Here is a 16,640-nt window from a genome sequence, read left to right as displayed (position 1 = left end):
CCACCGACCGCCGCCGCGCCGGCCCCGCCTCCTCCGGCGCCCTCCTCCGCCGCCGGGCCCTCCTCCGGCCAGGCCGCCGCTGGCCCCTGCCTCGCCTCCGGCCGGCCCGATCCGATCTGGTAGAAACCCCGCGCCCGTTGACTTTTCTCCCCCTCTAAATTCTTCCAAGTCTTGGAAATTCATCAACATATGCACTTGTTCCCGATGCGATAACTCTGTGCATGTAGCTCCGATTCGCGCGTATAATATGTAAAATTGTTCGTCTCGTAATACTCTACATTTTGTTCAATTGCACCATGTTCATTAGAGGTCATCTTGATGCCCAAATCTTCGTTGGAAGAGGGCTAGTTGCTGTTAATCTCTGGTTCTTATCAGAACTTGGAGATTTGTCATTTTCGTATCATTTATTCTGTGCGTCTTTTGAGCATGAGCTTTACATGTGTTTTGAAGTATGCCATGTCATCTTTGCAGTGGTATAGTCCATGTATTTTTTTGATCTCTGTGGTGACTAGCACAAGCATGCAAAGTAGGCCCCGTAATATTTCTGATTTCAGAGAGTGATTTCTGTCCTTGTCTGCTGTAATTTTGTTGCCATGTAAACTTGATGCTACAGAGAGATCCATGCCTATTTGGAGATGTTCAGTAAGGATGTTTTGTAGATATAGTTGAAATTGATCCATTACTGCAATTGTTTGCAATTTTAGAGTGCCATAGCATGTCTCAATCTTGCTCTACTTTTGCTATAAAATATTTCTGCCAGATTCTTAACATGATTTGCCATCTTGCCAAGCTTATTGTAGTTGGTCCATACATGCTATGCAATTGTTCTTGCCATGGATAGCTTCATAAACATGCCATCTTGCGGTAGGTATTCTTGGTTTTTGTCATGCATTGCTCTGTAGTGAGTGCATCAAGCTCACAAAGAGGCCTAAATATTTATATTTCTGCCATGCTCTGTTTTCTGCTAAGTCTGAAACCTGATAACGGAACTTGCTATGTTTACATGTTTGCCATCATATCTTCTGGTCCTTTTTGGCTTATGGTCAGTAAGGGACTTTTGTCATGTGCTTTTAGTAGAACACTACCATGCCTTGTGTTGCTATGTTATGTTCCTGTAGCATGTTGATTTGTTGCTCTGAACATTGCTACCTGATGCTGATTTCTGCCATGTCCAGTTTTTCACCAAGTCTGTGAACCTGTAATCTTTTGCACTTTTGCCATGCTTGTTTGAGCTTGATATGTTGTGAACTAGCCGTAGCTCAGTGTTCATCTTTTGTCAAGCATCTCCTGTGGATTACTTCCATGTGCTTTGTTGCTATGTTGGGGTGCTGTAGCATTGTTACTTATTGTATTTTAAATGCTATCTTGCTGTTTATCGCAGATTAGTGTCATTCTTGTTTTGCTTGCCATTTGCAATCCGTGCATCCGATTCCGGTGATCTTTATATCGATTTCGACCGAAATCATCTCATCTTTCCAGTGGCATGCTTGGTTTGCCAAGTTACTGCCATGTTCATCATTTTCCTTCCGGAGCACGCATATGCATCGCATATCATATCGTGCATATCATACATGATTTGCATCATGTTGCTTGCGCATTTCTCGTTGTTGATTGTGGTTCCGTTTGTTTGTGTTCTTGTCTTGGGTAGAGCCGGGAGACGAGTTCGTGAACGAGGAACCTGTCGAGTACGCTTACGAGGATCAAGCTTTCGACAACTCTGAGAACCTTGCAGGCAAGATGACCACCCCTCGAAATCACTTCTATCTTTGCTATGCTAGTTGTTCGCTCTATTGCCATGCTCCGCTACCTATCACTTGCTATATCATGTCTCCTATTTTAGCCATGTCAGCCCCTAACCATCATTTCCTAGCAAACCGTTGTTTGGCTAAGTTACCGCTTTTGCTCAGCCCCTCTTATAGCGTTGCTAGTTGCAGGTAAAGTTGAAGTTTGTTCCATGTCGGAACATGGATATGTTGGGTTATCACAATATCTCTTATTTAATTAATGCATCTATATATTTTGGTTAAGGGTGGAAGGCTCGGCCTTATGCCTGGTGTTTTGTTCCACTTGCCGCCCTAGTCACTGTTTTACCGGGATTATGTTCCTTGAGTTTGCGTTCCTTACGCGGTCGGGTGATTTATGGGACCCCCTTGACAGTTCGCCTTGAATAAAACTCCTCCAGCAAGGCCCAACCTTGGTTTTACCATTTGCGACCTATACCTTTTTCCCCGGGTTTTCTAGAGCCCGAGGGTCATCTTTATTTTAAACCCCCCCGGGCCAGTGCTCCTCTGAGTATTGGTCCAAACTGTCAGTCGCCGGTGGCCACCAGGGGCAACTCTGGTCTGGCCTATCGGAACCTTGGACAATTCGGTGTGCCCTGAGAACGAGATATGTGCAGCTCCTATCGGGATTTGTCGGCACATTCGGGAGGCTTTGCTGGTCTTGTTTTACCATTGTCGAGATGTCTTGTAAACCGGGATTCCGAGACTGATCGGGTCTTTCCGGGAGAAGGTTTATCCTTCGTTGACCGTGAGAGCTTATGATGGGCTAAGTTGGGACACCCCTGCAGGGTATTATCTTTCGAAAGCCGTGCCCGCGGTTATGAGGCAGATGGGAATTTGTTAATGTCCGGTTGTAGATAACTTGTCACTTGACCCAAGTAAAATACACCAAGTGCGTGTGTAGCCGTGATGGTCTCTTCTCGGCGGAGTCCGGGAGGTGAACATGGTCTGTGTTATGTATGACGTAAGTAGGTGTTCATGACCTCTTCTTGGTCATTGCTAGATGACGTCCGTTCCGTTGCTTCTCTTCTCACTCTCATTTGCGCAGGTTAGCCACCATATATGCTTTTGCCGCTGCAGCTCCACCTTTTGCACCTCCTTGTCCTACAATCTTAAATAGCCTTGATCTCGCGGGTGTGAGATTGCTGAGTCCCCGTGACTCACAGATACTTCCAAAACCAGTTGCAGGTGCCGATGATGCCAGTGCAGATGATGGCGTCGATCTCAAGTGGGAGTTCGACGAGGAACGTGGTCGTTACTATGTGTCTTTTCCTGATGATCAGTCGTGGAGCCCAGTTGGGACGATCGGGGATCTAGCATTTGGGGTTGTCTTATTTTCATCTGGATTTTGACCGTAGTCAGTCTACATGATTGTATTTTGGATGATGTATGATGTTATTTATGTATTGTGTGAAGTGGCGATTGTAAGCCAACTCTTTATCCCATTCTTGTTCATTACATGGGATTGTGTGAAGATGACCCTTCTTGCGACAAAACCACTATGCGGTTATGCCTCTAAGTCGTGCCTCGACACGTGGGAGATATAGCCGCATCGTGGGCGTTACACCCTGGAAGTTGGCGACGAAGCGGTCGCGCATCTCGTCCCAGGAGGAGATCGAGCCTGGAGGCAGGTTCAGGAGCCAGGAGTGGGCGCCATCCTTGAGAGCCATGGGGAACGAATTCGCCATGACTTTCTCGTCGCCTTTGGCCACCTCGATGCTCAGCTCGTAGAGCTGCAGGAACTCCGCGGGGTCGTGGGTGCCGTCGTAGCGAGGAGGCAGATCTGGCTTGAACTTGCCCGGCCAGGCGACGCTACGTAGCTCGGGGTGAAGGCGCGGCAGCCGGCCGTGGTCACCGGGGCCCGCCTTGGAGGTGGAGCTTGGTCTTGGCGCCCGCGCGCCGCTACGGCAAGCGGCGCGGGGCCTTGCCGCAACAAACGATCCTGGCGTGGCGGTGCGAGGAGTGGCGGAGCGTTTTCTTGCGGTCGAGGGACTTCTTGACAGCTTCTTTCTTCACGCGCGGGGGCCGGACGCGGCGGGTCGCGCCATGGAGCCGCGCGCCTTGGCGCCAGGGCGCCGTCTTGGTGCAGAGGTGGTGGAGGTGCTCCGTGAGCTACGTCACCCGTGGCCGGCGGAGGGCGAGGTAGAGAGAGGGACGGCGCAGGGGAGCCCCCTGCGGCACGGACAAGCTCGGCGATGCGGTCGAGCCAGTCCTCGTAGAGGTCATAGACTGGGTGGTAGCGCAGGAGCTCGTGTGCCATGAGGAGCGCCGCCCGTGCGTCCGTGGGGATGCTACGAGCGTGAGACGACGAACCAGCGGGAGTCAGCGATGGAGTGGCGGTGCGGCCGTCCTGTCGCACCGAGGGGTGCAATGAGGACGCTTGTTGCTCGTTCCCCACCGGGCCAGTGGCGGCGTTGGCGGCAGGCGACGGAGAGCGACGGGATAGCCCGCCGACAGGGGCCATCTGAGCAACGCGGGTGGCGAGGGCTGCCCGGCGCTCAACGCGGGCGCGGCGTGGGTCTGCCATGGAGACGACGAAGCGACGTGACGCAGAGCGACGGAAGGCAAGCTTCGGCGCACCCCTACCTGGCGCGCGAAATATCGGATCAAGGGTTCCGGTAAAACCCTTAAGGTTCGAACTCCGAGGTGAGCGTGAAGTTCTGCCCCTGCCGATCCACGTCCGAGCTTGCTAAGATATCAAGAACGAACTCAACGAACTCACAACACAAGGGACACAATATTTATACTGGTTTAGGCCACCATTGTGGTGTAATACCCTACTCCACTCTGGTGGTGGTGGATTGCCTCTTGGGCTGATGATTAACAGTACAAAAGGGGGAAGAACAGCCTCCTGAGGATGAGGTGTTCTTGTCCTTGGCGAACTTGTGTGGGTGAGGTTTACTCAAGATGAGATGCCTCCTACTATGGCGGCTAGTCCTATTTATAGAGGCCCTGGTCCTCTCCCCAAATATTGAGTGGGAAGGAAGCCAACAACGGCTAATTTGAAAGGGGACAGCTAGTACAGCTTATCCTGACAAAAGCGGTCTTCGCCTGCAAAAGGCTCTGGTGGCGACGCCGCCTTGGGCTCCACGGTGACCTCCGTCTTGCCGTCCTGCTGGTCTTGGTCTCATTGCACTGATATGGAAACCTTTGTTTGATGCCTCGGTGCTCGCGAGCCTACCTGGCGAGGCCGCTCCTGAGGAGGTCTTGCGTCGTCCGCCTCGCGAGGCTTGGCCCCTCGCGAGGCTCTTGGATGCCTTGTTGATGAAGATGGGCCATACGGGCCTGCTAGCAGAGCCACGCCGTGGGCCGCAGGCAGGCAAGTCTGGGGACCCCCGTTCCTAGAACGCCGATAGAGGGGCTCGAGTTTCATCACGTGGCTCGAGAAAATAATCAAGCGGCTGACATCCTCGCTTGCATCGGCGCCAAGCGCGACCCCGTACCACCTAACATATTTCTGGAAAAGCTTTTTAAGGCATCCGTGGTGTGGCAAGGGGAAAGCGGCGACGCTAGTCTGGATCCGAACACAATCCCAGATCCCGAACACACCGATATCGTCGGGGGCTCACCCACCGAAATAACACCGTCGACCCATCTCATTATGGCAGTCATGGCCCCATGGACCAAACCCTTCTTGGCCTACCTTAATAGGAAAGACCTCCCTAAGGATCAGAATGAGGCCCGCCGCATTGTCAGACGTTCGAAGGCCTAAAAGGTTCACGACGGAGAGCTCAACAAGAAAAGCGCTACCGGAGTCCTTCAAAGATGTATCTCCGAGGAAGAGGGGCGGCAGCTCTGGCAGAAATTCATGCCGGCCTCGGCGGTCACCACACCGCAGCTCGGGCCCTTGTTAGCAAGGCCTTCCGTACAGGTTTTTATTGGCCGACGGCCCGAGCAGACGCATAGGACCTTGTCCAACGTTGCGTCGGATGCCAGCTTTTCGCCAACCAGAGCCATATGCCACCCACCGCTCTGCAAACAATCTCCATCACCTGGCCTTTCGCGGTCTGGGGGCTTGATATGGTCGGACCCCTTAAAGGAGGAAGCCATAAGAAAAAATATCTGCTGGTCATGGTGGATAAATTCACTAAATGGATAGAGGCCAAACCAGTTAAAACGGCCAAGGCCAGACCAGTGATAGACTTTATATCCGGCGTTGTACACAGTTATGGTGTCCCACATAGCATCATCACCGATAACGGCTCCAACTTCACAGCCGATGAGGTGAAAAAATTGGTGCACCAATCTAGGCATTAAGCTTGATTACGCCTCCGTCTATCACACGCAAACAAATGGCCAAGTCGAACGGGCCAATGTTCTTATTATGAGCGGCATCAAATCCAGGCTGGTGCGATCTTTGAAGGAATCAGACAAGCACTGGGTTGAGGAGCTCGACTCCGTACTTTGGGGGCTGCGGACCACGCCCAGTCGTACTACCGGATACACACCTTTCTTTATGGTGTACGGCACAGAAGCGGTACTACCCTGCGACATTATTCATGACTCACCTCGAGTGCGCATGTACGAAGAGAGAGAGAGAGAGAGAGAGGCCGGGTGAGGGAGTCCTGGACTAAGGGGTCCTCGGGCGTCCGGCCTGTTATCCATGGGCCGGACTGGTGGGCTGTGAAGACATGAAGACCGAAGACTCTACCCGTGTCCGGATTGGACTCTCCTTGGCGTGGAAGGCAAGCTTCGCGATCAACTATGAAGATTCTTTCTTATGTAACCGACTCTATGTAACCCTAGATCCCTCTGGTGTCTATATAAACCAGAGGGTGTAGTCCGGAAAGCATATACTCATTACCATAGTCATACAGGCTAGACTTCTAGGGTTTAGCCATTACGATCTCGTGGTAGATCAACTCTTGTAACACTCATATTCATCAAGATCAATCAAGCAAGAAGTAGGGTATTACCTCCATAGAGAGGGCCCGAACCTGGGTAAACATCGTGTCCCCCGTCTCCTGTAACCATCGATCCTAGACACACAGTTCGGGGCCCCCTACCCGAGATCCGCCGGTTTTGACACCGACATTGGTGCTTTCATTGAGAGTTCCACTGTGTCATCGACGAAAGGTTCGATGGCCTCTTCGATCGTCTATTGTGGCGCTGTCCAAGGAGAAACCTTTCTCCCCGGACAGATTTTCGTATTCGGCGGCTTCGTACTGCGCGCCAACTCGCTTGGCCATCTGGTGCAGATCGATAGCTACGCCCCTGGACACCAGGTCAGATTTGGAAGCTTGAACTACGTTGCGGATATCCGTGGAGACGTGATCTTCAATGGATTCGAGACCGCGACGATCGCTCCCCCTCGCTCCGATGAACATGACTTAAATCTGCCATCGGATCACATCCAGGAGATGGTTCCTGTTGCTGCAACGACCTTAAATCCGGAGCCGATTGCGCCATCCGTGGCCACAGAGTCTGCGGCGTTGGAGCTGCACATAGACTCGACACCTTGCAATATTTGCGTCAACGGAACTCCGGACTCGTCTCCGGCTATAAGTTCCGAACAACGTACGCCTGCGGACACCGAACTGGGTCGGTTATCGATTTTCGAATTCGACGCCGCAGACATCTTCCAACACTCACCCCTGGGCGACGTGCTAAACTCGTTAAAAAACCTGTCCTTGGCGGGGGACTCACAGCCGAACTATGTACGGTTCGAGCTAGGGGCTGACGATGGAGAATTTTGCTTCCCACCCGCCACCCACTTCATAGCCACTGTTGATGACTTAACCAACACACTTGACTATGGCTCCAAGGTCATCGACGGTATAGACGACGATGCTAACAAGGAGCAAGGCCAAGACCCGCCATTCACGGGGCGTGGGAGGGCCACCTCTTCGTACGACGTGTACATGGTTCATAGACCTAAAAAATCCAGTGATGATGACAAAGAAGATCCAGTTGAGAACAAACCCCCGAGACACAGTCTAAGTACCGGCGCCCTAAACGCCACTCTAAGTCACATCGCAGCAACGCTGGCACCAGGGAAGATAGTACTCCGGACAACGCCGAAAACAATGAAGACCATGTTGGAGCAAGATCCAAACAGGAGGAAGAAGAAAACGGGCAAGCCAGCCCCGATGAACAGGCCCTGCACAGCGACAATTCAGAGGACGGCAACTACCTTCCGCTCTCTGAAGATGAGGTAAGCATCGGCGACGAAGACTTCATCGTACCCGAAGAACCCCTCGAGCAGGAGCGCTTCAAGCGCAGGCTAATAGCCACTGCCAGGAGCTAGAAAAAGAAGCAGCAGCAGCTTCAAGCTGACCAAGACTTACTCAACGATAGATGGACCGAAGTCCTAGCCACCGAAGAATACTGCCTTAGTGGCCCAGCCAAAAGCTACCCGAAGCGTCGATTGCTACCTCAGTTCGATGACGAGGCGTTGGAGCCCGTACCTTCATCACACAATGCGGCAGGTCATCGACAACTCTGTCCGGATAAAGAGGAAACACAAGCCGAACACCAGACTGCCCCACCTCGCCGTAAAGGCAGGAAAAACGCGGCTCATGGTTGTACAGATGACCTTCGACGAGACTTGGACAGTAGAGCACGACACGCAAGATTGATCTACGGATCGCGAGGGCATGCCTCGACACGCGACGATGGCTACCTATTCGGTCGTGACAAACCTAGCCATGCCCGAGACGAAAACCGCAAATGGACTCCTTCAGAATTACGTCGCAGTGTGGCCCAACATAGAGGCGCCGCACACCCCCTTGGCTTCGCTGATGAAGTAATGGATCATGAATTCCCCGACGGATTCAAACCCGTCAATATTGAATCATACGATGGAACAACCGATCCCACAGTATGGATAGAAGATTTTATACTCCACATCCATATGGCGCGTGGAGACGACTTCCACGCCATCAAATACCTCCCACTAAAGCTAAAAGGGGCAGCTCGGCACTGGCTAAAAACCCTGCCTGAAAATTCCATAGGCAGCTGGGAAGACTTGGAAGAAGCTTTCCTTAACAACTTCCAAGGAACATATGTCCGGCCACCAGACGCCAACGACCTAAGCCACATTGTCCAGCAGCCCAGAGAGTCATCCAGGATGCTCTGGACTCGGTTCTTAGTCAAAAAGAACCAAATCGTCGACTGTCCGGACGCGGAAGCCCTTGCGGCCTTCAGACACAGCGTCTGGGACGAATGGCTAGCACGCCACCTCACACAAGAAGGACCTAAATCCATGACAGCACTTACTGCTCTAATGACCCACTTTTGTGCGGGAGAAGATAGCTGGCTCGCTCGTAGAAGCAAGATCGCCAGTGACCCGGGCACTTCCAAAATCCGAGATGGCAACGGCAAGCCACGACGAAGCAAACACAACAGTCACAATGATAATGAAAGGTCACACGACACAGCGGTCAACGCCGGATTCAGCAACCCCAAGCCCGGTCAATGGAAGAAGCCATTCAAGGCAAATCGCGACAAACCATCCAACCTAGACAGGATATTGGACCGACCCTGCCAGATTCATGGCCACCCCGATAAACCAGCTAACAATACTAACAGAAACTGCTGGGTCTTTAAACAGGCCGGTAAGCTCAACGCCGAACACCAGGGGAAGAGGCCGCCTGGCAACAGGGACGACGTAGAGGTTCACCAACGAAATACCGGGGGCCAGAAGCAATTTCCACCCAAGGATCAACTACTCTTGGAGCGAAAATAGCAGTCCGGCTTCCGCCGCTCACCTCGTACACCTGCAAAATTTACGCCTCGCATACATCACTATGCACTCAAGATACCATGGGCATTGGCGGAAGCACACTACGGACAAGCCTGCAAGCATCCCCGTAACACTTTTTATCTATTCTCTTTTTATTTTTTTTCCTTCACTGTCTCTTAAAATAGGTGACGAACAGGGCAAATATCCAAAACTGACTCTGTCAGAGTTCGGATCCGTACACTCACCTAAGGGGCTACCTCCATCAAGGATTCCCCTCGTCGAGGACAGGCGGCGCAGACGTGCGACAGGAGGTCCAAAGTAACTTTTGTACACCACACTCTTTATTTCGAGCCTGTAATATGCCTCTTCCTCTGCCTGCGACCCCGAACATGTCAAATAGCCGGGGTTGCGGTCTTTATATATATAAAGTAATCATTGGCATATCGCTCAGTTCCCAGTAAAAAGTATCCGAATTAATCATCCGTGTTGTTTCCTATGGTTGTTCTAAAGATATACCTTGGCATAACCTACCAGGGGCTCGGTATGGGAACAAATGAGTTGCCAGCAAAAGCCCGAACAACTCTACAGCGTACTTCGGCGTCGCAAGTTTGGCCTTATATGCATCAGCTCCAAATCATTGTCTTGGGTCAATAGTTGGGTTGCCCGGCTCCTGTGCTTGCTACCCTATGTTCCGCTCTATCGGCTAGGGTAGTAAAGGGAGAACTACTGCGATTGTGCTTCCGGTTCATCTGGTCAAGTACCTCAGTAGAGAAAGCCGAAAACTGACTGTCATGATGCGGCGAGAGCTGGTCAACCACTTGACGACTTATTGGAATCTTTAGCGTTTCTCCGTGTCACACGAAGGATCTTTTTCAGATCAAATATGTAAGGCACCATACGCCGCATACATACCAGGGGCTATGTCGTAGTCCCACCATAAAACTCCTATGGCTAAGTGAAAGTGTTAACGCCCTATAGTCTGATTGCCTGGTTCGCCGCATTATCACCTCCTTTATGGACCAAGACGTTGGATAAAGAGTGATTAAATGCTTTTCCGAACACCCTCGTACTTCCTACGAGGGGGCTGAAGCCGACGACTGGAAAACTTTCAGATTATATTAAAACGGCCGCATAGGAGGAATCCAAGCTTTCAAGCAAAACATAAAATAGATCAACTATAAAATGCTCTTTTACAATTCTCATACACCTCACTTGAACATTATGTTTTTCGAGCATTGACGCTCTATCAAGCGGGCGGCCTCCAGGATGTCTTCAAAATAATGCTCCGGTTCAGGACGGTCCTTGCCCTTGGGTGGACTCTTCGCCGCAACATCGATGGCCTTCATCTTCCCCCAGAATGTCTTCACTCGGGCAAAAGCCATCCGTGCGCCCTCAATACACGCCGATCGCTTCATAGCATCGACACGCGGCACCGCGTCAACAAGCCTTTGCACCAAACCGAAATAGCTCTTCGGAATAGGCTCGGCTGGCCACAACTGGATTATGACGTTCTTCATGGCAGCGCCGGATATCCTATGAAGTTCGGCCCATTGGGACATCTGTTCATTGAGCAACAGAGGGCGCTTTGATGCGCCAAACTGCGACCAAAAAAGCTTCTCCGTTGCATACCCATCCCGCGCTTGGTAATACTGCACCGCATCAAAAGTACTCTTCGGCAAGTCCAAGAACTCGTCCGGAGAACTCCACACTTGGTTAAACTGAGCATAGTTCGGGTCACCGAACTTAGTTTGCAGCAGAAAGGGCTTTCCAGCCGTAATCTCCCTCACCTGTCGAATCTCCTCACGGGCCGCTCTGGATTCCGACCACACTTCTCTCGCCTCTTGTAAGGCCTTGTCCAGCTTAGCCGTTAAGGCTTTATTCTCCTTCTCCAGAAATTCACAGCGGCCAGTAGCATTCTCCAGTTCGAGCGTCACTGTGGATATCTTCTCCTCGTCTTGGCGCGGTGCAGCTTGTTCGGCTTTTAACTCATCTGATGCCTTTTCGGCAGCCGCATCGCTACACCGGGCCTGCTCCTTGGCCCGGGCCAGCTCCGCTCGAAGAACTTCAACGGCGGCAGCACCATCTGCACCCACGCATATTACAGCACACAGATTTTAGCATCATGCTTATGTCACAAAAAATGTATGGGGATTGCCCCAAATACATACCTTGCGACTCGTCAAGATGCATATTGATTAACGCAAGGTCATCCCCTACTACATCATGCTTCCGCTGCAGTTCGACAATATCCATAGTCTGGGAACTAGCTGAGGGCGAAAAAGCATGTGTTCAAGTTCATCAGATCATTCCTTGAGTAATCCTTTTTGATCCTCCGATTCCCTTCCTAGTGGAAGCCAACCCGAGTCTCAGGGGCTACCACCTATACACAGGTGCATCTTTGCAAATAAAACATAGCTGAAAATACTATATCACAAACCTCGAAGCCTTTTAGCAGGCTCATGAAGGCTTCATTCAATCCACTCTTCGCGGACAAAATCTTCTCAACCACTGTACCCATCAAGGTACGCTGTTCCCCCGAGATAGATGCTTTTCGCAATGTCCCGCAATATATCCGGAGCCTCCGGATCTTTGGAAGCTGCTCTAGGAGCACCACCATCCTTTTAAGGAATCTGTTCACCCGTCTCCAGAATCACCGTCGGCTGCGAGCCAGACAGTCCGGGGCCTTTACTATCAGTCCCAGAATCTCGGACGGTCGGAGATCCACCTTCGGGTACTGCCTCTTTTATCCCTGCGTAACTTGTTGATCAAGAAGAACCCTCCGCGACGACACTTTAGAGTCGTCCGCCTTATTGGGTGAGGAGGTTGGGGGAGGCGTCTCGCTCTCCATCATCTCTCGGAGGAGACCTCCCGAGGAAGACGATTGCCCGGAAACACTCTGTGCCGACCTATAAAAATGCACGGACACGTTACGTACATCTTCGGCAACGGCAAAGGAGCGGGACGCTATCAAAGTATTCCGGATTCACTTACGGTTTGGCCGAGGGCTTGTCCCCTTGTCGGAGCTGTTCAACGGTGTCACTTCCCAAACCCAAGCCGCTTGACGGTGACATCTTGCCCCTTTTGGGGGACCACCCCTCCCAACCTTCGGAGGCGGCCCTTTTCCTCCTACTCGGAGAAGGGATGCTGGCTCCTCTTTCGCCTCTATCTTCAGGCGAGGAAAGGTCGATTTCTCCAGACTCGGTATCCAACTTACTTCCGGAACAAAGGTCATCCCGGGTCTTTTCGCTCTCCTCTTTTCCCTCCCTTGCCGGCGCCTGATATGGTGCCGAGGCTGGCATCCTATTAGCACAGGATTAGCTGAGTCTTCGGGAAGGGGAGCCGGACACCTAATCCGTACCACCTTCTTTATCCAGCCCTGAAAAAGGATGATTTGGTCAGTATCTGGCCAATGGTTATCTAATTATGAGGTATTCGGCAAACGGGTACTTACCGGGGTATCCGGAGGATTACAGTCCAGGCCGACATCTTCGGTGGTGTCCGGCCATTGCCTTCGTTTCCCGAAGAATAATCTCCACATTCCTTCATGCGTGGCGCCGAAGAAGTGTTGTAGAGTCCGCGGCCCTTCTGGATTGAACTCCCACAGGCGGAGAGGCCGTCGCTGGCACGGCAGGGTCCGATGAACTAGCATTACTTGAACAACGTTGATGATATTGATGTCCCTCTCAATGAGGCTTCGGATGCGACTTTGCAGAGTTCGCACCTCGTCCGTTGATCCCCAGTCCAACCCCTTATTAATCCATGATGCAAGCTGAATTGGGGGGCTGGATCAAAATGCAGGCACAGCTACCCTGTAACGCCCACGATGCGGCTATATCTCCCACGTGTCGAGGCACGACTAGAGGCATAACCGCATAGTGGTTTTGTCGCAAGAAGGGTCATCCTCACACAATCCCATGTAATGAACAAGAATGGGATAAAGAGTTGGCTTACAATCGCCACTTCACACAAGACATAAATATAATTCATACATCATCCAAAATACACACATAGACCGACTACGGTCAAGATCCAAATGAAAATAAGATAACCCCAAATGCTAGATCCCCGATCTTCCCAACTGGGCTCCACTACTGATCATCAGGAAAAGACACATAGTAACGACCACGTTCCTCGTCGAACTCCCACTTGAGATCGATCCCATCCTCTGCACTGGCATCGTCGGCACCTGCAACTGTTTTGGTAGAATCTGTGAGTCACGGGGACTCAGCAATCTCACACCCGCGAGATCAAGACTATTTAAGCTTGTAGGAAAGGATGGTGTAATGAGGTGGAGCTGCAGCAGGCAATAAGCATATATGGTGGCTAACATACGCAAGAGAGAGCGAGAAGAGAAGCAACGGAACGGTCGTCATCTAGCAATGACCAAGAAGTGATCCTGAACTCCTACTTACGTCATTCATAACTCAAACCGTGTTCACTTCCCGGACTCCGCCGAGAAGAGACCATCATGGCTACACACACAGTTGATGTATTTTAATTGGGTCAAGTGACAAGTTCTCTACAAACGGACATTAACAAATTCCCATCTGCCTCATAACCGCGGGCACGGCTTTCGAAAGATAATACCCTGCAGGGGTGTCCCAACTTAGCCCATCATAAGCTCTCACGGTCAACGAAGGATAAACCTTCTCCCAGAAAGACCCGATCAGTCTCGGAATCCCGGTTTAAAGACATTTCGACAATGGTAAAACAAGACCAGCAAAGCCGCCCGATGTGCCGACAAATCCCGATAGGAGCTGCACATATCTCGTTCTCAGGGCACACCGGATAAGTCAAGCTACGAGTAAAACCAGACCTCAAGTTTCCCCGAGGTGGCCCCGCAGGCTGCTCGGTTTGGACCAACACTCGAAGGAGCACTGGCCCGGGGGGGTTAAAATAAAGATGACCCTCGGGCTCGCGAAAACCCGGGGAAAAAGGCTTAGGTGGCAAATGGTAAAACCAAGGTTGGGACTTGCTGGAGGAGTTTTATTCAAGGCGAACTGTCAAGGGGGTCCCATAAATCACCCAACCGCGTAAGGAACGCAAACTCAAGGAACATAACCCCGGTATGACGGAAACTAGGGTGGCAAGAGTGGAACAAAACACCAGGCATAAGGCCGAGCCTTCCACCCTTTACCAAATATATATAGATGCATTAATTAAATAAGAGATATTGTGATATCCCAACATATCCATGTTCCAACATGGAACCAACTTCAACTTCACCTGCAACTAGCAACGCTATAAGAAGGGCTGAGCGAAAGCGGTAACTTAGCCAAACAACGGTTTGCTAGGAAAGGATGGTTAGAGGATGACATGGCGATATGGGAGGCATGATATAGCAAGTGGTAGTTAGCGCAGCATGGCAATAGAACGAACAACTAGCAAAGCAAAGATAGAAGTGATTTCGAGGGGTGGTCATCTTGCCTGCAAGGTTCTCAGAGTTGTCGAAAGCTTGATCCTCGTAAGCGTACTCAACAGGTTCCTCGTTCACGAACTCGTCTCCCGGCTCTACCCAAGACAAGAACACAAGCAACGGAACCACAATCAATCACGAGAGATGCACAAGCAACATGATGCAAAACATGTATGATATGCAAGATATGATATGCGATGCATATGCGTGCTCCGGAAGAAAAAATGATGAACAAGGCAGTAACTTGGCAAACCAAGCATGCCACTGGAAAGATGAGATGATTTCGGTCGAAATCGATATAAAGATCACCGGAAACGGATGCACGGTTTGCAAATGGCAAGCAAAACAAGAATGACACGAATCTGCGATTAACAGCAAGATAGCACTTAAAATGCAACAAGTAACAATCCTACAGCACTCCACGATAGCAACAAAGCATATGGCAGTAATCTACAGGTGATGCTTGACAAAAGATGAATACTGAGCTACGGCTAGTTCACAACATAACAGGCTCAAACAAGCATGGAAAAAGTGCAAAAGATGTGAAATTACTGGACATGGCAGAAAACAGCATCAGGTAGCAATGTTCAGAGCACGAAAACAACATGCTACAGGAACTTAACATGGAAAAACAAGGCATGGCAGTATTCTAATAGATGCATATAACAAAAGTCCCTTACTGACCCTAAGCCAAAAAGGACCAGAAGATATTATGGCAACCTTGTAAACATAGCAAGTTTCGTTATCAGGTTTCAGACTTAGCAGAAAACAGAGCATGGCAGAAACAATAATATGAGGGCATCTTGGTGAGCTTGATGCACTCACCACAAAGCAATTCATGACAAAACAAGCATACCTACAGCAATATGGCATGTTTATGAAGCTATCCATGGCAAGTACAAATACATAGCATGTATGGATCAACTACAACAAGCTTGGCAATATTGAATAACACGTAAACAATCTGCCAGAAATATTTTATTGCAAAAGTAGAGCACAATTGGGTCATGCTATGGTACTCCATAATTCCAAACAAGGGCAGGAATGGATCAATTACAGCAATATCTACCAAACATCCTTACTGAATATCTCCAAAATATGCATGGATATCTCCGTAGCATCAAGTTTATATGGCAACAAAATAACAGCAGACAAGGGCGTAGAGAAATCAACGTCCTTGAAATCAGAAACATTACTGGGCCTAGTTTGCCTGCTTGTTCTAGTCACCACAGAGACCAAAAAAATACATGGCATACACCACTGGAAAGATGGCATGGCATACAACAAGACACATGTAGAGCTCATGCACATAAGATGCACAGATTAAATGATACAAAAATGACAAATCTCCAAGTTCTTTTAAGAACCAGGAGATAACAGCAGCTAGCACTCTTGCACCAGAGATTTGGGCATCATGATGGCCTCTAATGAACATGGTGCAACTGAACAAAATGTAGAGCATCACGAGGCGAACAATTCAACATATTACACGCGCGAAATGGAGCTATATGCAGAGAGTTATGATGCTGTGAACATGTGCACATATTGTAAAAATTCAAAGACGGGAATTTCGGGGGGTCTCGGGTCAACCTCGCCTTTGACCAGATCGGATCGGGACGCAGCCGAGGTCGGGCTCGCCGGTGACGGGAGAGGAAGGAGAGGAGGCGGCGCTCGGGTGCCGGAGGAGGAGGCCGGAGGGGAGGCGCCGGCGGCGGGCGAGGCGGCGGGGACGGCGGCGAGTGCGGCGGCGGGGCACGGC

This window comes from Triticum aestivum, chromosome 5D, assembly GCF_018294505.1.
Source record: "Triticum aestivum cultivar Chinese Spring chromosome 5D, IWGSC CS RefSeq v2.1, whole genome shotgun sequence".
Classification (NCBI taxonomy): domain Eukaryota; kingdom Viridiplantae; phylum Streptophyta; class Magnoliopsida; order Poales; family Poaceae; genus Triticum; species Triticum aestivum.
Note: the sequence above shows the minus strand (reverse complement) of the source record.